Source organism: Perognathus longimembris, chromosome 1 (genome assembly GCF_023159225.1).
Source record: "Perognathus longimembris pacificus isolate PPM17 chromosome 1, ASM2315922v1, whole genome shotgun sequence".
NCBI classification, from domain to species: Eukaryota; Metazoa; Chordata; class Mammalia; order Rodentia; family Heteromyidae; genus Perognathus; species Perognathus longimembris.
This window is the reverse complement of record NC_063161.1, coordinates 100,982,029-101,007,518: the sequence shown is the minus strand read 5'-3', so window position 1 is coordinate 101,007,518 and position 25,490 is coordinate 100,982,029. Positions and strand designations below refer to the sequence as shown.

At 34.6% G+C, this 25,490-nt stretch overlaps 1 protein-coding gene across 11 annotated transcripts in view; it reads left to right on the top strand.

The window, feature by feature from the left end:
* Positions 1–25,490, top strand: part of Rfx3 (regulatory factor X3) — a 242,910-nt gene that overhangs the window by 66,010 nt on the left and 151,410 nt on the right. For 4 of the 11 annotated variants that reach the window (XM_048344657.1, XM_048343188.1, XM_048347484.1 and 1 more), the window contains one exon: positions 22,796–22,854. The exons of the other annotated variants lie outside the window; for them this stretch is intronic. The gene's annotated coding sequence lies outside the window, so the exon portion shown is untranslated. The remainder of the gene's footprint in view (positions 1–22,795; positions 22,855–25,490) is intronic. 11 annotated transcript variants of the gene reach the window in all.

The following is a 25,490-nucleotide window of genomic DNA, read 5'->3' as shown; positions in this document are numbered from 1 at the left end:
GAATTAAATGACCCGAGGAAAAGTAGCTTCATGATCTTTGAATAATTATGGTCAATATCAGAGGGAGGTGTTTCTAAAAGTGTAAATACTTTGTAGATAATATTTTTATTTTCATAAGAGGGAAAAGTGGAATCTTGTGATTTTTAAATGACTGAGTTTCATGTCAATCCTTGGGACCATTCTTTTCTTTGGAGAAATAGCTTGTGAAAACTCTACTAGAAAAGATGTCATGCTGTGGAGGTCACAGGGCTTACTCATAAGAATCATGTTTACAAATTGTGCAGGTGGAGTAAGCTGACTTTAGCAAGCTTTTGGGCAAAGTGACTCATATTTTGCTCATGAAATAGGTGGATACATTAGGCCAACCTGGTGTGCAGATGGTTGAAAGAATTTTTTGAATAGGTTGATGTTAGTTTGTAAATTGTCCTTCTGTAATATGAATGGCTCCTTTACTCTGCTTTATTAATCATTTTTGTCACTGACTTGGATGAAATAGTCCTGTCACAGTGTGTATGAGGGTTTCAGGAATGAAAAGAAACTTAAATATCTGAAATGACTGATTGAAACTGAGATGTTGGTAACAATGACTAATGTAATCTGCATATAGATTTGCCAAATTGCTTCATTGGACAATAATCACTCAGAATATGACTGTGATGGTACAAATTTTCAATCCCAGTTACTCAGAAGAGAGAGATCAGGATGATCATGATTCAAGGCCCAGGAAGGCAAAAAGTTAGCAAGACTATTTCAACCAACAAACCTCATGTGCTAGTGTGTGCTTTAATTCTAGCTATTCAGGAGGCATAGGATGATTCTGATCATTGGCTATCACAGCACAAATGAGTGACCCTATATAAAAAATACCCAGAAGAAGGGGGAAAGCTGAAAGTGTGGCTCAAATGGTAGAGCACAAGACTCTAATTTCAAATTTTAGTAGCTTCCTTCCCCTGGTTGGCGGGGGCGAGGGGGACAATTTTAGCAGCACTTTATATGAAGAGGCCTATTTTTTTTTAAATGAAATAACTGCTCTCATAGGTTACTGTGGTTTGAATGTGTTCCCTTCAAAACTCATGTGTTGAAATTTAATGGCCAATGTAATGTTAATGTATGGGACTTTTAAGAGATGATTAGGTCACAAGATCTCTTTAGCTTATGGTTGAGATTAAGACCTTTACAAAGAGGCAGTACCCTCTATAGATTGTATTTTACCTCTGCACGTGAGTTCACAGTCTTATGCATCTCTGGAGAATGTAACTTTCCCCAGACAAGTAAACCTGATAATGGTATTAGCCAGCCTCCAGAACTGTGAGAAATTAATTTTCCTTATAAAATCTTAAGTATTTTTTATAGTAGCACAAAGCAGCATGAATTGATCAGGACAACAGTGCAGACAATATTAATAGAAATTTGCTCTCTGAGTATTGTTGAGAAAATATTTTCACTATGCACCCCTGCCCTGCTTCCCATTTTTTCCTCTTTGCTGTGTTGCATGCTGGGCAGACACTCTACCCCTGAGCTATATCCTATACCTTCATCCTAGCTTCCATGTCTTAAAAAGTACTCAATAACTTGTAAAAAAAAAAAAACAGCATTTCAAGAATTAAAATGATTTCTTTATGCCTGTATGTATAGAAAGAAGACTATTTAGGGTGTAACTGCTATTTTCAAATATTTTAAAGATAAAATGAAATTAGCCTACTTCTGCATTTGTTAGATTTTAAAAGAAAGTACTGAATATCTACTATGGGCAGACACATTATGGCAAGTATTAGCAATGTAATTGTGATTAAAAGAAATTCTGACCTCTTGCATACTGTTTATAACATGATGGTCTGGTTGCACAAATAGACATTAACCAGTTAAGTGCATGGGTGCATGTAAATTACCATTATGATAGGTGAAATCCAGCAGAATATCATGGAGCCATGAAAGAGAACAAATAGTAAGGGAATTTATCAAGAAGGGGGAAAAATGTCTTGCTTAGTGTAAGATAGAGTGTTAATTAGGTAAAAAACATCAATGAAGAAGGATGTATGGTAAGCAAGTGTGATGACCAAAGAAAGTTTGGCTTGTGCATAGTGTCTGCTTCAGAAAAAGTTGTCAAGGCCATTTACCCATTGATGACCTTTAGTAAGAAGTTTGTTCCTTGTCTAAAAACAGTGAAAAGAATTCACTGGTCTTTCCCACAGGGAATTCTGGTTCAAATCTGGGAGGTGATATGTGGTTATATAGTGTAGGGTACTGACTGGAATTGAAACCAGAAAGGATGTGTTTAAACTGTTGCAGGTGGATGGACAAGGAGCATTGTGCTGCAAGAAGCAAAACTTGTCTGGGAATGTGGAATTTACTTCTGAATATCAGCTACAATGTAGTGAAGTTTAAAAATGTGAAGACAAAATGCCTAGCTATGAATCACAGTTTTGTCATTAGCTTGGTGGCCTTGTGGATTTATTTGTTTGTTTTTTGTAAGCTAGTGGGGTTTTGAACTTAGGGGTCTTAAATTAATCAGTCAGACCTCCAGCTCCTGCTTGAGGTTGTTTTTCAGATAGAGTGTTGTGTTGTTTCCTCATGGAAGAAAATCGTGTGTGTGTGTGTGTGTGTGTGTGTGTGTGTGTGTGTGTGTGTGTGTGTCACTGTTGGGGTTTGAACTTGGCATCTGGTTTCTGTCCCTTAGCTTTTTTGCTCAAGGCTGCTGCTTTACTGTTTGTCACAGCTCCAATTAGAGCTTTTTGCTAGTTAATTGGAGATGAATCTTACGGACTTTCTTGCTTGAACTGTCTTTGAACAATGATTCCTCATACCTCAGCCTCCTGAGTAGTTAGGAATGTAGGCATGAGCCACTGTTTCTCTATATTTTTATTAAAGTTTTTTTATATATGTTGCCAATAATATCAAAATCTGTATTCAGAAAGAATGCAAATGTAATCTAAAATTTTAAACATGTATAATAAATTATAGCTCCTTGTATGCTTTAAGCTTGTATAACGTTATAGTCCTTGAATGTTCTGTTGTTTTCTGGTCCATAAGAATTATTCAACTCTAAATAATATGTCACTTTGTATCTTGTGACGGGACATTTCCAAGGAGAAGCACCATTATTTTAGTATTTTGTAATGACTATTTGCTTTGTTAAGGACCTAGAAAGAACCCTTGCTAAAAACCAGTTGCATGTAAAGGCTGGTCACACTTGGAAATTGTTTCTGGGGCCATAGCTGAGTAGAAGATATTTCTGAATGGTAAATTAGATCTTCTTATAGACTTGACTTTACACTAGCAATGACAACAATGGATAGGCCAGTCACTAGGCTAAGGACTTTGCTGGTATTCTACTTAATTTTTCCATCAACCTTCTGAGGAGTGGCTACTGGTATTCCAGTTTTACAAAGAAGCTGGGCTTAGTAAGGTTAAATAACTAAGAAAAGAGAAGCCTGTGTTCCATTTTAAGCGATTTTTTATTTCAAGACTACTGTGATATATTGAAATCGTTGATTTGGTATAAAAGAACTTGATTGAAATCATTTTAGAATAATCTCCTATAGCCATGCTTCCTGCTCTGGTACTATATTAAAAAAAAAGATGGAAACAGATAGTGATTATAAAGGATGAAAACAGAAGCCTATAGTAATTGCTGAGTAATAACGGATTTTTGGTTGCCATTATAATGCAATTTTAAATAACTAATACATATATGTGGTAAAAAAAATAACTTAGCCCAATAGTTTATATAATGAAAAAATTGTCTCACGTTTTCCTCTCCAATTACAGAGATGTTTGCTGTATCTCCTTCTGGTTATCATTCTGAAAATAATGTTGACATGAATTAATCTTTAAAAAATGACACTTGAGGATCAGTTCCAAAGAACAAATTGTGAATAGCCAGATCTGTCACTGTGCTGACATTTGACAGGGCCCAGCCAGGGAACTAGATATAGGTTAGAGTCTCAGAGCAGAGAATGAAGATAAGGTCATCACTATTCAGCTCTCTCCTTGGAATAGCAGCAAGTCTTGTTCTATTTTATGGAAAGGTAAGTTAGTCACTTGTGTAGTTGCAATTAGAGCAGGACTCAAATGTACAACTGTGCTTGTCTTCTCATCTTAGTGTATTGCAAATGATCGCTGACTTCATAGGGCTATAGGGGTGTCAGGAATTTTACATTTGAAATAGTTTATAACTGATTAGCTTTTTATACATAAGCTAGGAAGCAAACTCCAGAAAGTCAAATGAGATATTGATTTTTTTTCTTTCCCCTGCTTACTTTCAACATATACTTCACTTTAGAATAGATTTAAATTTATAAAAATCTTTGGAAGATAGGATATAGACTTCTCCTATGTCACTCTCCATTTCTCCTATTATTAACAGATTTCTTGGCCTCTAATGGGCTCACTCCTTTTTCTTCCTTTCTATGTTGTATCCTGTGTAAAGAAGAGGAGAACACACTTAAAGAAAGGGACATTATACTGTACCTCCTTAAGAGTAGACTATCTCAGTAAATAATTTTGAATACTTTTGGAAAATGGATTTATCTTGCTCTTAATTGTTTACTCATTCATAAAAGTATGATTTTTGTGAGTCATATGATTATCGGGTCATAATTCAACATGAATTTATTGCTTAAATCATTCTAGCTTTGCCTATTAGGAGCTTTTGTAGAAGGTTTTTCTGTCTCTTCAAAAATACACCATCAATGTATGATTGTATTTGAGAATTTTCTTATTTTCTGACACCATACCTCACTTTAGAGTTAGCTTGGATATTTCCTACTCCATTGTAGAATCAACCATCTGTCCAAAGAGCCCTGATTTCTTTTACTGGGAAGTAATATTAGACATCGAGACCTGAGTACCTGAGGAAACTGTAGCTTTTTAATAACAAATATTGGGTGAAAAAGAAAATTTAGCCATCATTTCAAGCAATACTAAAGTAAGTTTTAGCAATATTTTTAAAAATTTTACTCATGTTGAATTTGAAATTTTGTGTTACTGAAATAGGAATATACTAAAGTGTTTTCAGGAGAGTTTATAACTCATTTTTGTTACTAAAAAAGAAAATACCTCCCTCCCCTCAAAAAAACCCATGTCCTTGGGGCCACTTTATTTGATAGAGTGTTTTGGTGTTCTGGAGTAAAAAGTATTAGGGAACATTTAAAACATTGTAATCCAAAACAGGTTGGGATTAACTCTATCATACTGAAAAGACTTTAAAAACTCCATTAGGAAAATTAACTAGCATAGTATCTATGAAATATATATATGCACATTTTATATATATATAGTTTATATCTATCTAAAGAATAATATATTATTTTGCAAAACTAAGGTTTTAAAAATTTGTGAATCCAAAGAGAAGATGAGGGTAAATATTTTTTTTAGGAACAGGTAAGAACTAATACTAATGAAAGAAAACATGTTTTAGTTTAGTTAAAATATCTAGATAATAGTCTGAGCTGATTTTCATTATTCTTAACATTCTCTATTACAGACTTTCCTGTTTTGAGTTTAGCATTGAGATTTTATTAATTCAGGGTATTTGCAGGTAGATTGGACAACTCCTTCGTAGAGGTTTTAAAGGAATCTATAGGTTTGTATTTGTAATCTTAGTAGTGCTGATGAGCAGTTTTTGGATACTAGCAACCAGGTTGGTGGAATCACATGATCTTATATGTAAATATATGAAATACATAAAAAAATTGTTACTCATTGATGAATGGCTCACACCTATAATCGTATTTACTCAATGGGCTGAGGTCTGTGTTCAATGTCACATTAACATACAGACAAACCACAATATCCTTATTTCCAGTTAACCAGCACAAACCTGGAAGTAGGGTATAGCTCAAGTGGATAAGAGCTAGCTAGCATTTAGTCATAAAAATAAAGTGATGGCAGTTAGCCCTGAGCTGAAGCCCCAGAACTAACACCCCAAAAATATATGTGAGGCTTTAACCAGATATTGGTTCTGAGATTTTACACTATTTTCTCTAAATCTATGTGGGTATTCTTAGTTTAACTACAAGCAGTAGTTTATAAAAAAAAAAAGTCAAATAAATTGACAGTTAAAATTAGGAAGAAACACTACAACGAGGAAAAGAATCAGCAAAATGAAGCAAAGCTAAATGCAGAAATCTAGTGTATTATCAGATTTTGACTTCTGTATATAGAGATGTGAGGCACAAGAGGTCTAGGAGCTCTAGAATGAAAATGGCTACAAAGCCTCAAGAGGGATGGAGATCATAGTAGAGGTGAGGGAATACTAAAAGAAAGGTACTATTGAGTGCTGAGGCTGAGAAATGAGTCCAGGGAAAATGTGAGAACCAAAGTATCTTTCCTGGGGTTCAGTGGAAGTGTTGAAGATGCTCAAAGAGCCTAGCAGCAGTGATTTGGGACCTGGCAGAAGGAAATTTTACATTGAATGTTTCCACAATGTGCTAGATGCTGCCTTCACGTATAGTATTGTCATTAATTCTAACATCAACTCATTGAGAATTATATATTTGCATCAAGAAATGAAATACTGAGTGGTTGAGAACATGGTACAGTCCACATAGTGGTTAATTGGAGAGAAATGCACACCAGGTCATCATTTTTAATCTCAAAGTAAGCAGACAAAAGTAGACAAAATCAAATAGGTACAGTTTAGGAATATACTCAGGTTTAGCTAGTTAAGAGGAAGTATTTTAAAATGGTGGTAAGTTAGGTTTAGGAAGTTTAAAGCAATTGACAAACTTGGCCTATGACCATTACTTTATCTTGGGAAGGCCTCAGAGTGGACAGGGCAATTCATAAAGCAAGTGTGCTTAGGGGCAGCTGTTGGGTCATTTTAATTATTATTTAGCATTCATTACACATAATCCTTTGTCAGGATCCCTACAGACTGCAGGGAGTGATTTTTCACTCTTCTTGGGAAAGATAATTTGTAGACTGGCAAACTGGTTGTTAGTGTATTTGTTTTCTTGTGAGTGAGAAAAGAGAATAAATAAAACCACTGTGAACTTTAAGAAGGTAAAAAATTTCAAAAAATGTGTGTTTATATTTACAGAGGAAATCTCAAGAGCAAATTAATTATATGTCTGTAGTCCTTGAAGTTAAGTAGGCTAAATGAGGGAAAAGCATGATTTAATCTTGCTTTATTGTTGGCCAAATCTCTAGGCTAGCCACTTTTTCCTTTTAATAAAAATGCTTGCAGTTCCTTGTCTTCCCATGAGCTCATAGTTTAGAGCTCAGTTAAGACGGACTGTATTAAGTTGCCTGATTAAAATTGATCATGAGAGATCAAGCAGACAAGAAACTTCCATTATAATTAAAAAGGACTGCTATTCTTTTAAGATGAGATTTTGGAAATTTATATCTACCTTAGGGAATTGTGTTTATGTAATTAGATTCTGGTTCTCTCATGAACGCTTCTTACTCAATTCATGCATGGTGTTCTCTCTTTTTATGGAATATTATCTTCTCATGTAGGAGACACAAGAACTGTTTAGAGAAGTCAGAACTTGAGTAAACCCAAATTTTCTTTTAAAACATCACAATGTGATGAGTTAAAAATATCATTTTCCTCCATTTGTTAAGTTTGTTTTTGCTTTATAAAAATGTAAAGAATAAAGGTGAATACAGTAAAGGGAAAAATCAAAACAAATTGCATATCTTGTGCTCTCAGGCTAATTTGAGAAAATTATTCCTGTTGTCAAGAAGTAGTCTTCTTTTGTTTAATGGACATATGTCTTAGTCCAGAGTTTTTATTTTTGTCCATTTTTTCATTCTCAGACTTGGCATTGCTGAGCTCTGAAATCATCCAGTTATTATTCCCATTTTACTATCATGTTTCAGGAAAAAATGATTATACTTAATGTGGTTTTAAATTCCTTCTTTTGTCCTTTTGAAGCAAAGTCCACAGCAGCAGAACAAGTACTTTATGAGTGCTTCAGGTTGTTTTTTTTCCCCCTCAACTCCTGTATGTATTTTAAAAGCCATTTTAATTCATCTTCAGAAAACAACCTTTTCTAAAATAAGTCAAAATATTATTGCTATCATGAGGCAGCATTTTCTAAGAAACTTACTATAGTATGAACTTTTTTAAAGACCTATTTATACAAGGTATTAATTTCGTAGAGGAAGGGTTTCTGTCAAGGAAATTTTTCTTTTCTAAAAATTTAATTTTACGTTATCATAAAGGTGGCATACAGAGGAGATACAGTTATATAAGTAAGGTGATGAGTACATTTCTTGTCAAACTGTGTTTCCTCCACCCTGGAAATTCCTCTTTAGGGAAGGCATTTTCCTCAACAAATATATAATTAATGTTTTGTTTTCTATTAGATAAGAAGGTTTCTCAAAGCTTGACATACATATATATATGTATACAAACATATGTATACATATATACATATATTTCCAACTTATCTTGCATTTTAAAAATAATTAGTTCCATCTTGATTTCAGCATACAACAATAGTCCCCAATATGAACCAAGTTATTTCCATATCACGTCTGAACAGGACAACAAAATGATAAAAGAAGCCTCTTAACCCATAATGCAATGTAAACCATCCTGATTAGATCTAAGCCAATTTTAGGAAACTAAACATAATTTGGCCAGGCATAAGACATTTTAACTTAAAATCATAAAGAACTAACGAGTATAAAAAAGCCTGAAATTTAAATGATGATTTTTTTCTCTTGTTTTTTTTTCTTTTTTTTAATGCCTCATTATCTGCGGGAGGAGAGCACTAAACAAGGTTACATCTTGAAAGAGTAAAATCTGTGAATAGTTTTATTTGTAGGAGGAGGTCATGCAAAGGTTATTCCTGTGGCTTCTTCTTGACAAGTAATCAGAATAGTTCACAGATCTCTGGTTCCCAACCATTTTATAGTCATGAGAATTAATTTTTACATCAAGTTATAAGAAAGTAATCTTAAAAATAATCTTTTACTTTTGATTAAATTGTTTTAATAGACTATAATCAAGTAGGCTGAATAATAATAGTTGTTTCAGTGAAGATGTAATTGAGGATGAAATCATATGCATTATTAAGGTATAACATATAACTGGGGGCAGGTAGTATATCTTGAAATGTTTTTGCCCAAAAAAAGCTCACAAGTTTAACATTAGCTTGTGTTTGAAGGCGTCGATAAAAATGAAGCTAAATGAATAATATAAGAATATTAGTAGTAGGGTTGGAGGTTTATATCAAGTGCTAGAGCACCAATCAAGCCTGCATAAAGCTCTGAGTTCAAGCCACAGTACTTATATAACAAAAAGTTATAATGTTAGGAAAAATAGTGTAGATGGTTATTTGGAACTGGATGAGAGTCTGGATACAGTGCCCCAGTGAAGCCAGGAGGTATTCATTTACTCACCTATTTGGTTATGAAGACTTGACAACATTCTTCATCTGAAATCTCCTCAGTTTCCCTCAGCCTAAGAGTTTTTTGTGAAATGGAGACAATGTCTCTCTTGAAGTATTAGGAAGTTCCTCAATTTTTTAAGCAGAATTGGAGAAGACATTTTTGGTATTTATTTATTTATTGTGTAACCAGAGGGGTTACAGTTACATAAGGAAGGTAATGAATACAATGGGAGTTCCTCTTACAAGATGCCTTTCTTTAGTTTCTAGGTCCATGGTATTCAATACAGTATTTGGTAGGCATTATGATTATTAAATTTTTGGTAGTATAGGGATTGAACTCAGAGCCCAGTATTTGCTAGGCAAGCTCTCTGCCACTTGAGCCACACCCTTATACTTTTGATTGTTTTATTTATTTATTTTATTTTTTGGCCAGTTCTGGGCCTTGGACTCATGGCCTGAGCACTGTCCCTGGCTTCCTTTTGCTCAAGGCTAGCACTATGCCAATTGAACCACAGCGCCACTTCTGGCCGTTTTCTGTATATGTGGTGCTGGGGAATTGAACCCAGGGCCTCATGTATACGAGGCAAGCTCTCTTGCAACTAGGCCATATCCCCAGCCCCACTTTTGATTGCTTTAAAAAATATTTATGTGACATTATTTTTATAATTATCTTTAAGTAGTTGTACAAAGAACTTACCATTTAACAAAGCAGTTTATGAATGCAATATTTTGAGCTTTTTGCCCTGCTAATCTTAGACTTCAATTCCATCTCTTCTTTTGAGTAGCTGAGGATACAAATGTATATTATCATGTTTTTTTTTTCCTTTTCCCTCTTTCCCTCCTTCCTTTCCTCCCTTCCTTCCTTTCCTGTATTGAAGGCTTGAACTTGGACAGGGCAAGCTCCCTTAGCTTTTTTGTTCAGGGCTGGTGCTGTAGCTCTTAAACCATGCCTTAAGTTTTGGAAATAATAGCCTCATAGACTTTTCTATATGGGCTGGCTTTGCTCAGTACTCAGACCTGTGTAGTTAGAATTACAGGTGTGAGCCATTGGCCTGATGAGGTCCTTGTTAACTTTTGCCTGGACTCACCTTGAGCATCAACTTCTCTATTTCTGCTCCTTCTATAATTGGAATTAGATGTGTACCACAATACCTGACTTTATTCTTTTTTTTTTTTTTTGCCAGTCCTGGGCCTTGGACTCAGGGCCTGAGCACTGTCCCTGGCTTCCTTTTGCTCAAGGCTAGCACTCTGCCTCTTGAGCCACAGCGCCACTTCTGGCCGTTTCTGTATATGTGGTGCTGGGGAATCGAACCCAGGGCCTCATGTATACGAGGCAAGCTCTCTTGCCACTAGGCCATATCCCCAGCCCCCCTGACTTTATTCTTAAGTTCTTAACACTTTGCATAATAAATGTACATAATTCTCTTAGAGATATATGATCAATAAAAGCAAAAAGTCAAAACATTTAAAATCATGTCTATTTGTGAGGCCTCCTTTAAAATAATCCAGTTATTTATTCACAAGATGTGTATTTGCTACCTTGTTCATATACCAAATATTTTAAACCACTGAAATATGAACTGACAGTGCTAATTGTCAGCATATACTGTTACTTGCTGATGTAGCTTCCTTTTTGTGCTCTAATGTGGGAGTACTAGTTATGAAGTCACGTAGTCCAAACTTAATTAGTAGATATTTCATTTGCTTTGCAATTGGCTGTTTGCCAAAAGCCATCATCACCTTTTGGAGTTTTCTCATTTCCTGATTCAATGTATTTCAACATTTTCTGATTGTTGATCTTTTAAAACAGTTTTGTGTAAGCATATTGAACATATAATAATCTACATATATTTAAAGCAAATGACTTGGTGACTATACTAAGAATAACAAATATACTGTCATCTTAAGAGTATCACTGTATCCCTTTACATTCTCTTTCTCTTGACTTTGCCTGCCCCACCTAACTCATTTCCATTCCCACCTTTTTGTCACTTACCTGCTTTTAGTACTAGAATTAGAACTTTATATAAAAAAGATCATGCAGTATGTGTTCTTTTTGACTGGTTTCTTTTGTTCAGCATAATTATTCTGAGATTCTCTTTGAACTTGTCCATAAAGATATGTCATTGCTTTTTATTATGTGTAGTATTATATCATGTAGATGCCCCAGTTTATCCATTCATTTGTTGTTGGAAATGTGGGTATAAAGTGATTATTATTATTACATTTTTATGTTTTTTTAAATTTAAATTATATTGTACAGAAGAGTTACCGTGACATAAATCTGGTAATGAGTACAATTCTTTTTGAGCAGTGTTAACCCCTCCCTCATTTTCTCCCACTCTTTCCCCTCCCCACTCTCTATCTTCCATGTTGTGAAGTTCATTTCCAAAGTAGTGTCTAGTGAGTATCATTGTTGAATTGGTTCACCCTTTGTCCCACTGTTTCTGTGTTTCCCTTCCCTTCCCTTCCCCAAACCAGATGAATTTATATACAAGACAAAGGGTACAAAAAAGCAACAACAACAAAAAACAATGATGACAGGAAATAGACCAAAGTGGGGGAGGGGAATAAAGAAAGAAAGAAAAAATAGCCGCAAACAGTACAGTAAAAAGACTCTCATTTCCATTTCTTGGAGTTCATTTCAATAAGCATCATTTTGTGTGGTCATATATACATAAATTGAATTGAACCATTGTGATCCTCTCCTAAGAATATCTGACCTTGTTTTTACTGTGTGAATGCTTAGAGTGTTATTTAATAATGTCCAAGTATAATTGTCTTTTATTATCCATTAGATTAACTTGCAGATTATAGACATATTCTAATTATTACAAATGAAGGAAGCCATGTTTCTTTGGGTATGACTTACTTCGCTTAATATAATTTTCTCCAAGTCTTTACAAATGGGGCAATGTCATTCTTTCTAATGGAAGCATAGAATTCCGGTGTATATATATGAGTCTAGTTATATTATTAAAGCTACTGTGACCATTGATGCACATGAGTTTACACAAGTACTTTCTTTCCCATTGGGCAAGAACTTAGGGGTAGTATGATTGGGTAATGTCGTAGATATGTGTTTTAATTTGTAAGAAATTTTCAAACTATTGAAAACTAGTTTATAGTTTTACATTTGTACCAGCGTTGTAAGAGAGTTATAATCTTTGACATCCAAATCCTTGCCAACACTCCTTATGATATGTTTTTTTTTCTTTTTGACATTCTAGTAGGTAGTAATAGTTTCTCTTTGTGGTATTAATTTGCATCTTCTTGATGGATGATAATGTTTAATATCTTTTTATGTGTTTATCTTCTGTCTTTATTACTTCTTATCTTCCCCGGTGTTTGTTCAAATGTATTTTGACCAGTGTTTATTTTATAATTGAGTTTTTAGAGGTCTTTACATTGCTCTTTATGAGATTTTTTTGCTTTGCAGCTCCTAGTCTTTTTTTTCATTCCTATACAGTGCATTTCAAAGAATGTAACTTTAGTTTTGTTGAAGTCTAATTTATTGTTTTTACTCATAGATTTTGCTCTTGCTATCATATGTGACAAATTTTGCTTAACTCGTGGTTAAAAGTGATTTCTTATATTCTAGAAGTGTTATGGCTTTACTTTTTACATTTAAGTTTATAAATGCTTTACTTTGGACTAATTTTAGATTTGCAGAAAGTTGCAAAGGTGGTATACCTCTCATTTACTTTCTCCTATTGTTAACATCTTACATAACGAAGTAGAGTTGTCAAAACTAAGCACCCAGAACTGGTACATTACTATTAACTACACTTCAGGCTTTATTTTGGGTTTTGCCAGTTTTGTCTCTAAGACTTGATTTCTGTTCCAAAATTCATTCTGTGATTCTGTCTTACATCTTATTTGTCTGCATTGATTCTTTATAGTTCTCTATTTTCCCTTGTTTTTCAATGAAGACTGAGAAATATTGGCTATCTTTTGGAGAATGTTTCTCAACTTGGTCTTGTCTCGTGGTTTTTTTGAGTCCAGGAGAAGCACCTTTCCTATCACAATGTAATGGGGTTAGACTTATATAGGTTGGGGAGCATGAAATCATCGTACCTTATCATGTGACTGAGGAATTTTTGGTCAGCTTTCTTCACTATAAGGTTAATCTTTTTCATCCTTCCTTGCTATACACTGCTTGATGGAGCAAGTTTAGCCCAGGATCAAGGGATAAGGAGACTACAGATGAGTAAATTATACCTTGTATCCTAGAGATAGTCATCTCCATAAATAATTTCATATTATGTAATAAAGTTTTGTTATCATTCCCTCATTCAATTGTGTGATATAAGTATAGATTCATGGATATTCATTTCATTCCTTAGAGTTAATAGTATGTTATTTTTATAGTCCTACTTATTCTAGTTAAGTCATTGGGAACGCTCATTAGCCTCAGTCAATCTTCTCTCTCTTTTCTCCTATTTTACTTTCCTTGTACCCTTCCCATCTCAGCTCACACTTATCCCTAAGGCTTATCCTTCATTTTCTATACCCTTACTCTAGAAGAATTCATTTTTTGAATTGAACCCTCGTTCATTTTTTGCATTATGTTATATAGTGACTAAGATGTAGACATCGTGTAGACTGCTGGGTTATCACATGTCTAGAGTGGTCTAAACAGTAAGGAAATACGTGTATATACTCTAACCCATGGATAGATCTGAATATGATTATATTTTCACCTATTTGTTTGTGTTGTAAATTACAACTGTATTCATACTTATACCTCTGACTAATCCCTGTCATTCATTTTAGCATGGTTTATTATGTCTCTCTAAAAGTGACAAATCACTCATCATTCATTTACTAGTTGTTTAACCCCAGTATACATGTTTAGTAGCATAAGAACTGTTATCCTGTGCAATGCATTACATTTTGGATTAATATCTATATATGGTAAATAATATAGTAAAGCTCATTTAAAAATAGTTATTCAATTTTTCCAACACAATTTATTCAAAAAGCTATCTTTTCTCTACTGTTATCTTTGGATTTTTGTTGATGGATTATCATGTATATGCAGGTCAATATACTTTATTATATTTTCTGTCTGACCTTTGACCGTAAGGTATTTTACCTGTGAAGAAAGTTTACTTCTTTTTTAAAAACTTTGATACTTATTATATCTCTTTCTTACCCTGTTTTACTGGCTGGAACCGCAGAACAATTTTTAGCAGAAGTCAGCCTCCCTATCTTGTTCTTGAAGACAGTAGCATTCAATTTTTTACCTTCAAATATAACTGGGAAGTTTTTTCCAGATTCTTTTTCAATTAGGTTGAAAGATTTCTTTATTTACATTTTTCTACTCTCTGTATGTATTTGTGTGTGTGTGTGTGTGTGTGTGTGTGTGTGTGTGAGAGAGAGAGAGAGAGAGAGAGAGAGAGAGAAAGAGAGAGAGAGACCGAACTAGGGTTTGAACTTGGCCTTGTGCTTGCTTGTTATTGATGCTATTTTGAAGGAGTTTGTTTTCTTAACTTCCTTTTCAGTGAGTTCGTTACTGGTGTATAAAAAGGATATTGTTATTCTATAGTGACATATCCTCCTATTTTGTTAAAAGTGTTTATTAGATTTTAACTACATTAGCTTACATTAACTGTAAGATCCTAACTCCTGCATATAGGAATTTAACTTCATCCTTTCCTTTGTGTCTTCTTTTAATTTCTTTCAAATTCATTATTGCTGTGACTAAGATTTTAAGAACTGTGTTTAAGAGTGTAGAGAGTGAATATTATTGTCTCATTTCTGATTTTAGAGGAAACATTTTCAGTTTTCCACATTTAGAATAATATGGAGAGACAAAGGGGTAGAGATAGAGAAGAAAAGCAATGGGGATACATCATTCTCCTTTTCCTTTCATTTCTCTCTCATTCTTCCTCATGTAGGATTGATGGTATGTATCTTTGAAAACTGACATTTTCCTGTTCTGCTTTAAAGGAGAATATATGACAGGAGGGAGGTCATTTCCAATCTTGTAATTTCTGTAAGAAAGGGAATTGCATAAAGAAATGAAGAAAGAAAATAGGATTTTAATCATGCTATAGCTATTATAACAGGTTTGAAATAGGCAAACCAGCTTCTTGTTATCTCAAACCCTAGGGCATGAAGAAGTGTGAGCCCTATGTGCTCCCTAGAGGCTTACACCTGTAGTGGCTCTATTAACCCTGAAGAAAAAGAGCTTCTCCAAGTTTCCCCTTGCTGGAAGTTGTATTGTTTCTGGAATATTGCCTTGAAAGTAGCTTTGTCACCAGAGGATTTCTGTTAGAATGACTGCTGTATTCTTCACCTAAGATATGTAAATCTGGGTTTCAGAAGAATGTGGTGCATCCCTATTAAGTGAAAGTGCTTTTCTGCCCTGTTTACTTCAGACAGTTGAATATCTATAATGTTTAAAAGACTGATAATTTGTAAGCTAGTGAATGATGCCAAAATCTAAATGTCTCCCTTGTACAGTGGAGCCTATAGTCTAGTCTCTGTGAATATTAGGGCAGTGTGCCAACAAAAACTGGCTTCATTCTGCTAGCAGGAGCCCTTTGCAGAAGGATTCATGGTAATTAAACAATTCAAAGTGCAATATTTTTCTTTCATTAATTTGGCAGAAAACAGCTAAATATCCACACCAAGAATGTTTTTGACATTTTCATTTGATGCTTGGAAAATAGTGGATACTTTGAATTGAGCTAAAATAGAAACCCGCTAAATTCTTGTCATTTAGATTTTAACTTCGTAACAAAAAGTGGATTGCCCAATTAGATTTTTTTTAAAGAAGGAAATAGTAGGCTGTAGATATGACCAGAATTGATTCACATTTTGAAGTAGTTGATTTATATATGATTTTAAGGTATGTATTGGCTCAGATATTGCTTTTCCATCTTAATCCCAGTGTGTGTGTGTGTGTGTGTGTGTGTGTGCGCGCACAATAGGATTCCATTGGGTAGAGGCAGTTTCAAATCCTTCGTATATTCATTTTTTCTCCAAATATTGCAGTGTTTTTCTCTCTTCGGTCTATAGTGGGTTAATTTATATTATCTTCCTGAAGTTAACTTTTTACTGTACAAAAAGTAGTTTGGGGCATTGTTGTCAGATGTTTACTTGGGGGAAATCACATTAGTATTTATTGTTTTAGGTATTTTTATCTTCAAATAAATATTGTCATATATTGTTCCTGGTTACTTTCATGTAAGACTTTTCTAGATTTGTCTGCTTGGGCTGACTTCAAACCTCCTTGATTCCCAGATCTCAGCCTGCTGAGTAGCTAGGCTTATATGTGTTAGCAGTGCTTACTTTGTTTGCTTCCTACTATTTTTTTTTTCCCCTCAAGGCTGGTGCTTTACTACTTAAGACAACTCCATTTCCTTGCTTCCTGCACTTTTGCTTCTGCATGGTCCTTGGTAAACTAGATATGTTTAGTTAGAATAATAGTATCTTGTTTAAATATTCTTTTAGTTGTAAATATTATAAACCCATTTACATCTATGTAGAAACAGAAGTGTGAAAGGATACTGGGATAACTTTTGAATTCCTAAAGAACAGCTTGCCTTCCTGAGGACTTTGAATTTACTATCAATAAGGTTATTATTAGGGGCTAGGGGTGTGGCCTAGTGGCAAGAGTGCTTGCCTTCTACACATGAGGCTCTTGGTTCGATTCCCCAGCACCACATATATGGAAAACGGCCAGAAGGGGCGCTGTGGCTCAGGTGGCAGAGTGCTAGCCTTGAGCAGGAAGGAGCCAGGGACAGTGCTCAGGCCCTGAGTCCAAGGCCCAGGACTGGCCAAAAAAAAATAATAATAATAAGGTTATTATTAATACTCAAGGCAAGAATCTTTTTTGCTTGATTGTAGTTGTTTCTTCCATCTTCACTTGGTAAATTTAATATCTGGTGCTTTCAGATACACATGGCCATAGTCACATGCCATAGTCCTTAATTGATTAAAGTGACAAGTACAAACAGAGACTGGAGTTCAGTATTTGTTATCAAATTCCCATGTTAGAGAATGTGTGCACAGAACAGTGGGTCATATGGCCACTTGGTCTAATCATGCCCTAGTCAGGAGAACATCATGATGAAGTATACATTTGGCTCCTTCAGCCACAGTTAGATTAAAGGCAGTGCTTGCAAACTGGTAAATACATTCAGAGGTATTTATATTGTAAAAAAAAATACAAAAGATAAATGTGTCTAAATGCTGGGAACTGTGCTAATTGTAATTAGCAAGGACTCAGTGGTGAATAGGGTAAATACAGTTCCTAACCTTGAGAAGTTTCTATTCTGGTAAAGTAAATGGAATTCTAGAAAGTCAGCATAAAAATAAATGAAATACTTATGAAATGGAGTTAGGACACATATTGCTGCTAGGTAAGGAAATTTGCACTGAGGAGAGGGTAAGGATACTTGCTTTCTATACTGCCTTCTGAAGAGGTGAAGTTAGATGGGGACTTGAAACAAAAGAGAAGATTTCCTTGTCAGGGAAAGTAGAATGTATAGACACTTTGAAATATAAAGAACATAGAATACATAGGCAAATAGAATGTGATCTTTATGGATGAACATAGAATTTTGAATGAATATTACCAATGGCAAGTAATTTTTGTACTGTTTATATGTTGAAATAATGTGATTTAATGCAGTAATGTTTAATACAAAACCTCTCATGTTAAAGAGGTGGTTAAAATTTGGCAAGGTGAATATAAATGTTAGGGTGAACATAAAGAAGGTTGAGCCCCTTGAAAATTATACAATATTGATCTAGCCAGAACATGGTACTGTATTAGAAGTTTATTTCTTGTATATTCATGTCATATATAAATGTTTATTGAGTCCTTAATTATATGTTAGATAGTGGTCTAGTCACTGAAACGTCAGGGCAAATAATTAAACAGGATCCCTATTCTCCTGGAACTTATCAGATCATTGCTATTCAAAAATGTTATCCTTAATTGAACTTTTATACATAATAGTAGTTAAGAGAACATGGAAAGGTCAGAAGACCTGTAAACCTAAGTCAGCTAGTGTTTGAGACTTTGGTCCTCAAAGTGATTGTTATCTTGGTTTTACAACTGATTTATGGGTGAAAGCTACTACTTAGACAGGAACTTGTGACTTTGTAGGTTGCTTCAGAGCAACTGTGGACTTTTAAATAGGAAGACACCATATTTATTCCTCTGTTGTGGAAAACACATAAAGAAGATGTGTGGTAGTTGTGATGATAACACCTTGATGGGAACTTTTAAGGGGCTGTGAAGAAGTGCAGTTACTCAGAGTAATATTAATTTATACTTTGTCCAATCGTTGGCCTGCCTATGTAATTTGTGAGTAACTGTGTAAACAATAAAGACCAGGGGGGAAAGGTTAAGGATGAATTCATACCTCCTGAAGAACCTATGGACAACATGAATGTTTTGTCTAGTTTAGTAGAAATATACCTAGGATTGCCTACCCTAGAATAGAGATATTCCTAGCAAATTAGAAAGCCCTTATCAATGATGACTGTCTTCATAAAACACTGTAAAACACACAGTTGTTTTCTATAACAGTATTCATACATATTAAAATTGTTTATTAAATATTTTCCTTGACCTAATTTTTAGTTATTCTTTTGTTCTAAGATAAATGAAAAGGTATTTGTAGTCCTCAGACACAACCATGTTCTCTGGGCACTGTCTAATGGACAAACTGACCCAGAGTATCTCTAAGCATTGAATGAACATACCTAGGATCTAAGTCAGTTGAAAAACCTATGGTCCACAAACATATGCTTCAATTTTGGGCCTCTTTATTTCATGAAAATGATTTTTAAATATACTTTCTACATATATATTGATTTTTTTTTTCATTTGAAGCTGTCATGGTTTGTATGAGGACAGATAGATGTTACCAGTCTTTAAATGTAGTTAGAAAGACATTTGCATTTGTGGCAGTGAAATCAAATCAGTGTCAGAAATTGGGAAGTGAGGAAAATGCTCATAACTTGAGATTTTCTGAATTTTCTATCTTTAATTTTAACTTGAATTAAAATAGACAAGTTGAATGTGAAAGGCAATATAGCAGCAGAGTATGTGAAAAGCAAGATAGCATCAAGGTGTTGAATTGATGTTTTTTTTAGGATGTCATTCATGAAAAGAAGCAAAATGCATAAACTAGACACGAGGAGAGAATAAATATAAATGAGGAGCCCAAGAGAATAGAATAGTTACTACAATGTGGACTAGAGCTTCTGTTACTGGTTGTAAACAAGTAACTAGTATTGGATTAATCTTCCTGCCACAAACAATGACAAATCAGAGTAAAATGTGAGAACCTTGTATAAGAGGAATTTGTATATTTCTAAGCACTTCGATATATATTTTTAAATAATTTTATGTATCTATATCTGTCAATCATCTGTCAACATCTTCTCTGACTTCTGCCTTAACACAATTTCCCTGATTGTGTGACAAGGACCTGGAATCCAAGCAGAAATGGTGAACTGAAAAGGTAGAAACCAAAGTTCAGGTCTGCTGAAGCAGCTGACCTCTGGAATGTGACTCCAGAAAGGAGAGAGTTGAACTGAAAGGAGAGCCAGATTTTTGCAAGGGGATTCACTTCATCTGCTGAGGGATGGTCTGCACAGGTGCCAGTGAGACTGGGAAAGCTTACTAGAAAGTGTACTGGCTGTTAAAATGAGCATGTCTGTTTTAAAGGTCGTAAGCATAGTAGTGATGCTATTAACCATAAATCAAGCTGTTGAGAATGAAAAGGTTCATGATTTAAGAGTACTTTGTCTTAATTCATTTTCTTGTTGTAATAATAAAATACTCAAAATTGGGTAATTCATAAAGAACAGAAATTTGTTTTCTCACAAATCTGTGGGCAGAGAAATGTAAGCTCAAGGTTCCAGATGTTTCAGCCAAGTTTCAGTGAAGGCTCCTCTTGCTTCCATGATAGCACCTTGAATACTCTGTTCTCTACAGGGGATGTTGTGTCTTCATATGGAAAAAGGTGGTGGAAGGGCAAGAAAGCTGAATTCTATGTGAAGTCCTTCTTATTTAATAGATTTGTGTGAGAAACATCTATCGTACAGTCATGGGGAGAGACCTTATGGCCTAGTATCCCTTAAGGCCATTATGTTGGCCTTTGTTTCAACTCTTAAAGTTTGGAAGAGATTTGTTCAATCCATGGAAGTATTATTGGAGTAGGCCTTACTGTCTGTGTAAATTAAGAATAAAATCTACAGGGAGTCAGATAGAAATTTGATCCTGCCAAACTGGAAGAGCTTGAGGCTCTGCTTGGGGCTTCTGCAAATCTATCTGAATGAAAAATAAATTTATGTTGTTTAGTAGCAATTTTCCTTCTTAAGCACAAATTGTGCTTCTTAAGCACAAAGGCTACAACTTTTTCAAATAAACAGCAAAGGATCCAGACTCATGTTTTATTGCTGCAATTTTCCATATGTAATAAGAAATATTACATGTGTCAAAAAACAACAACCAGACCTTGAAATGGCCTGGGTGTTACTTTTAGTTGACAAAAAAAATCTTTGGTTTTTTTTTTTTTTTTGGCCAGTCCTGGGCCTTGGACTTAGGACCTGAGCACCATCCCTGGCTTCTTCCGGCTCAAGGCTAGCACTCTGCCACCTGAGCCACAGCGCCCCTTCTGGCCGTTTTCCATATATGTGGTGCTGGGGAATCGAACCAAGAGCTTCATGTGTAGGAGGCAAGCACTCTTGCCACTAGGCCATATTCCCAGCCCTTTGTTTTGTTTCTTTTTGCCAGTGCTGGGGCTTGGACTCAGGGCATGAGCACTGTCCTTGGCTTTTTTTTTTTTTTTCCTCAAGGCTAGCACTCTTACCTCTTGAGCCATAGCACCACTCCCAGCCTTTTCTGTTTCTGTGGTGCTGAGGAATTGAACCCAGGGTTTCATGCATGCTAAGCAAGCACTCTACCACTAAGCCATATTCCCAGCCCAAGGTAGTGGTTTTGTTTTGTTTTTTTGCCAGTCCTGGGGCTTGAACTCAGGGCCTGAACACTGTCCCTGGCTTCTTTTTGCTCAAGGCTAGCACTCTCCCACTTGAGCCACAGTGCTACTTCTGGCTTTTTATATGTATGTGGTGCTGAGGAATCGAACCCAGGGCTTCGTGTATATGAGGCGAGCACTTTCCACTAAGCCATATTCCCAGCCTTTGACAAAATCTTATACATGAATAAGATATGGAATCTTGAAGTCTGAAACAAGCAAGCATCCAATAGACAAAATATTACGTTAATGGATGAACAAGTGGAAATCCTTGTGAAATAGAAACTTAAAACAGGGCTAACGGGTTTATCTATAACTGGAAAGAACAATAAGCATAATTAAAATTGTATTAGCTTTTAAAAAAATCTGTGACATGATATTAAGAAGAAACAAGGAATCAAATACAAATTGACCAGTTTTATTCTGTCTGAGGTAGAGAAAAAAGACAGAAAAAGAACAATCAAGTACCTAAGAGGCAGCATTGAGTTGTCTAGCATACACAGTTGGAAGAATTTGGATGGAATGGAGCATGGAAAGTACTTAAATTTTCTCATTTTTGATTAAGAAAATGTCAACTAACATTTTGTTGAAGTTTAGTAAGCCCCAAACAGGACATTTTAAGGTAACATATATGACTCATTACTAAAATTATGAAGAATTGTCAAGGGACTTAAGAATTTCACCATGATTCAGGAAGGAGTCATTTATTTTGTTCCACATAGGAAAGATACAACTATTTTATAAACTATAAAATAGTGAATCATAGGTCTATCTGCTTGTGGGGGCCCATTCAAAATAACTTAAATGTTCACATTATAAGAAGAATGGAAGAATGCTCTCAGTGGAGAAAAAATATATGAATATATGAAATAAAATTTGTCTGTAATCCCATGGATTTGACCATTTTATTGTACCATGTTTCTATTTTGTTTGTTCTTGGCAAATAATAGAAAATCATTAAAAGAACAGAAAATTTTCTTACGATGATATACTATTTTCTGAAACAAGCCCTAAATTGATTACAACCTAAATTTTTATATTAAATTGGGATGAATATTCTTTTTTGTGAGAAAAGCTCAAATGATTCTAAATGCAATATCCATATATGTGGATAAATATATATCAATTATAGATGATAAATTATTCACAGAATTGCAAAGAACAAAAACGCTTATATTTTCTCTTTCTGTATAATGAATTCTAAATTTCTTTTTCAATAAGAACTTTACTTATGTATTTGAGTGACTGAATTGTTGTTACTACTTTTCTTCCCTAATATTTGACAAAGTATTGTCCTACTAAAATTTTTCTACAGACATCTCTAGGTATTTAAATTTTTTCTCATTTAAGTGATATTTGGACAAAATGAAATTGAAGTGATTTTTTTTAACCTGAAGTTCACCAAAGACAGCCTCCTATTTCTTTTTTATTTAGAGATTTTTATCAGAGGACTATAGACTGGAATCTGCAATGGTTCTCAATATCCCAAAGTGGTAAGTGAGACCAATTAAGTCTTTTCTTACCAGTGTTTGATTATGATTTTTTTTTCTCTCTAGTTCTTAGTCGAAATGTTTAAAATGACAGGTCACATTCATTCAAGGTTTCTTTAATAGCAGTGTTATTTTAGTTATTTTGCCATCTGATAACTTTTGTAGCTTGGTTGTTTGATGTTCTGTACTTGTGTCCTCAGGGCTTTGATTTGTTTGAGTCTGGGAATGAGTCTTAAGTATCCTCAGAAACTTTTTGAAGGCTTATCCTCATGCTGTCTACATTTGCCTCATACTTTTGGAACTAAACACTCCAAACTGCCTTTTGAACAGCTTCTAGTCGCTTATTCTAGACTGAGTGTGGAAATGGCTTTTTTTTCCTTTTGTTTTCACCCTACCAGTTTGACTTACTGCCCACATGCATTAAGACATATTGCTAAGACATTGAGGAGGGGATTGGATCCTAAAATCAACTTTTAAAGTTGGTATAGCTTACTGGTAGACAACTTGCCTACAGTGTGCAATTCTGTGGGTTCAGTCCTCCCCACCTAAAATAAAAAAAGAAACAACAATCAACCAAACAAAAGAAAGAAAAAAGAAATATTTATATAGAAGGAAGGAAAGATGTTTTAAATTCAAAACCAGAGTTATAGTCAATTTTACTTTGAGGTTTTTGTTGCAGTGAATAAAACATAATAATTTTAATATACCTAGAATTGTCCAGTTGTGTTGTGTATTCTTTAAAAATCCTTATTTATTAGGCAGTGTGCTTACTACCTGCCTTTACTTAGGAGGTGGATGCAGCAGGATTGTGTGTTCTGCTTAAAGTTTGTCTGGCTACAAAGTGAGACTCTGTCCCAAAACAACAAGAACAAATAAACCAAATGAATATTTTGCAAATGTGTTAAGCACATTTTGGTAATTATGAATTTCTGAAGAACTGTAGGGTTGCAGAATGATTTTTGTACTGTCCAGATGAATGATCTTAACAAGGTAATTAAAGTAAACCAGAGTATCGCATGAGTTGAAGCCACAGATGAAACACATTAGGTTATGTAACTCAAAAATCCAGAGATTGCTCTTTGGGGGTGATCCAGCAGGTAGTGACTTCCATTCTTTTGCTATGGTGTTTTGGCATTGGGGATAATTGGTTTGTTTTTTTTTTGTTTTTGGGCCCCTGTTTTTTTTTTTTTTATTTTGACATCTACTTGCATTTAGAAAAAGGGTATTTGTGTCTATATATCTAATCATATCCAACCAGTTGATCATATTTCTACCTCAGAATTGTTACATGTGGAATTTTATGTTCTGTCTAAGGAGACAAAGGTGATTTAATTCCTTATGATTTCTTAGAATCCCCAAATCGAAGGTCCTTGTTTTCTGGAAAGAGAAAAAGTAGGAAGTGAAGTTGATGGGAGGTGATTAATAGTCACACATATGCACTAATTCTTAGTATCCATTTATACTTAGCTTACCTTTAATATCTACCTATAGTTTTTTTTTCTCTCATTTTTTTATACTTTTATTTTATTTTATTTTTTGCCAGTCTTGGGCCTTTGACTCAGGGCCTGAGCACTGTCCCTGGCTTCTTTTTGCTCAAGGCTAGCACTCTGCCACTTGAGCCACAGCGCCACTTTTGGCCATTTTCTATATATGTGGTGCTGGGGAATCGAACCCAGGGCCTCATGTATATGAGGCAAGCACTCTTGCCACTAGGCCATATTCCCAGCACTTTTCTCTCATTTTTAACACATGTCAGAGAACAATTCCCACCCTACCCTGCCCTTAACAATGGAAAAAGCACTCTTATTTAAATTCTCCCTTTGCTGGAAATATATAGCTTGCTATTTTCCTTTTTTGTTTAAAAGTAATGCATAACATTTCATTAAAAAGTGAATCATTCTAAAGTATGTTTTCTTTTTCAGCAAGGTAGAATTTTCCTATTAGGTGGATCATACCAAATTAGAGCTCTGCCTTGGATATGTTAGTTACAAACAGAATTACGTGTTTTAAAGTGAAGCTCAGCTTAACAAATGTTTATTACCGAAATGAGACGTGCAGCTTTTGTAGTAATTTGAATTATGAAATTTTATTTCATGTTTTATAACAGCAACAGAATATAATCTAGAAGGGAATTGAGAAGAAATCTCCCCTATATAATCCTGATAAGACAAATTCAGCAATTGAACTCAACAACTTACTGGAAAACTCACATTCTATTGCATATGGGAGATAATAAATATTCAAGAAGAAGGACTTGGCGATTTAGTCTGAATTATAATTGGGATAATTTTGCTCTTTTTATATTATGAGCAATATATATAGGCTGGGGGCTGACTGGGGTGGTTTGACTTCCTGTCTCACCCTCTATATGATTTCCACTACATAGAACCATATTTCTCCCCCAGAGAATGTAGCTTCTGAGTTGTGTACCAGGTATTTATACAGCTCTGTTTTATCCTATTTTTACCAAGACAAACATGATGTATTTCTCATATATGACTATATGTTCAGATAACTCACCATTCATCTTATCATAATTGGCTTTAACTTTCCTTTTGTCTTTGAACATTAAAATGTTCAAAGAAATCAGCAGGGGCCTTAATATGATCTGAATGGTACAATAAGTATAGTGTCTATAT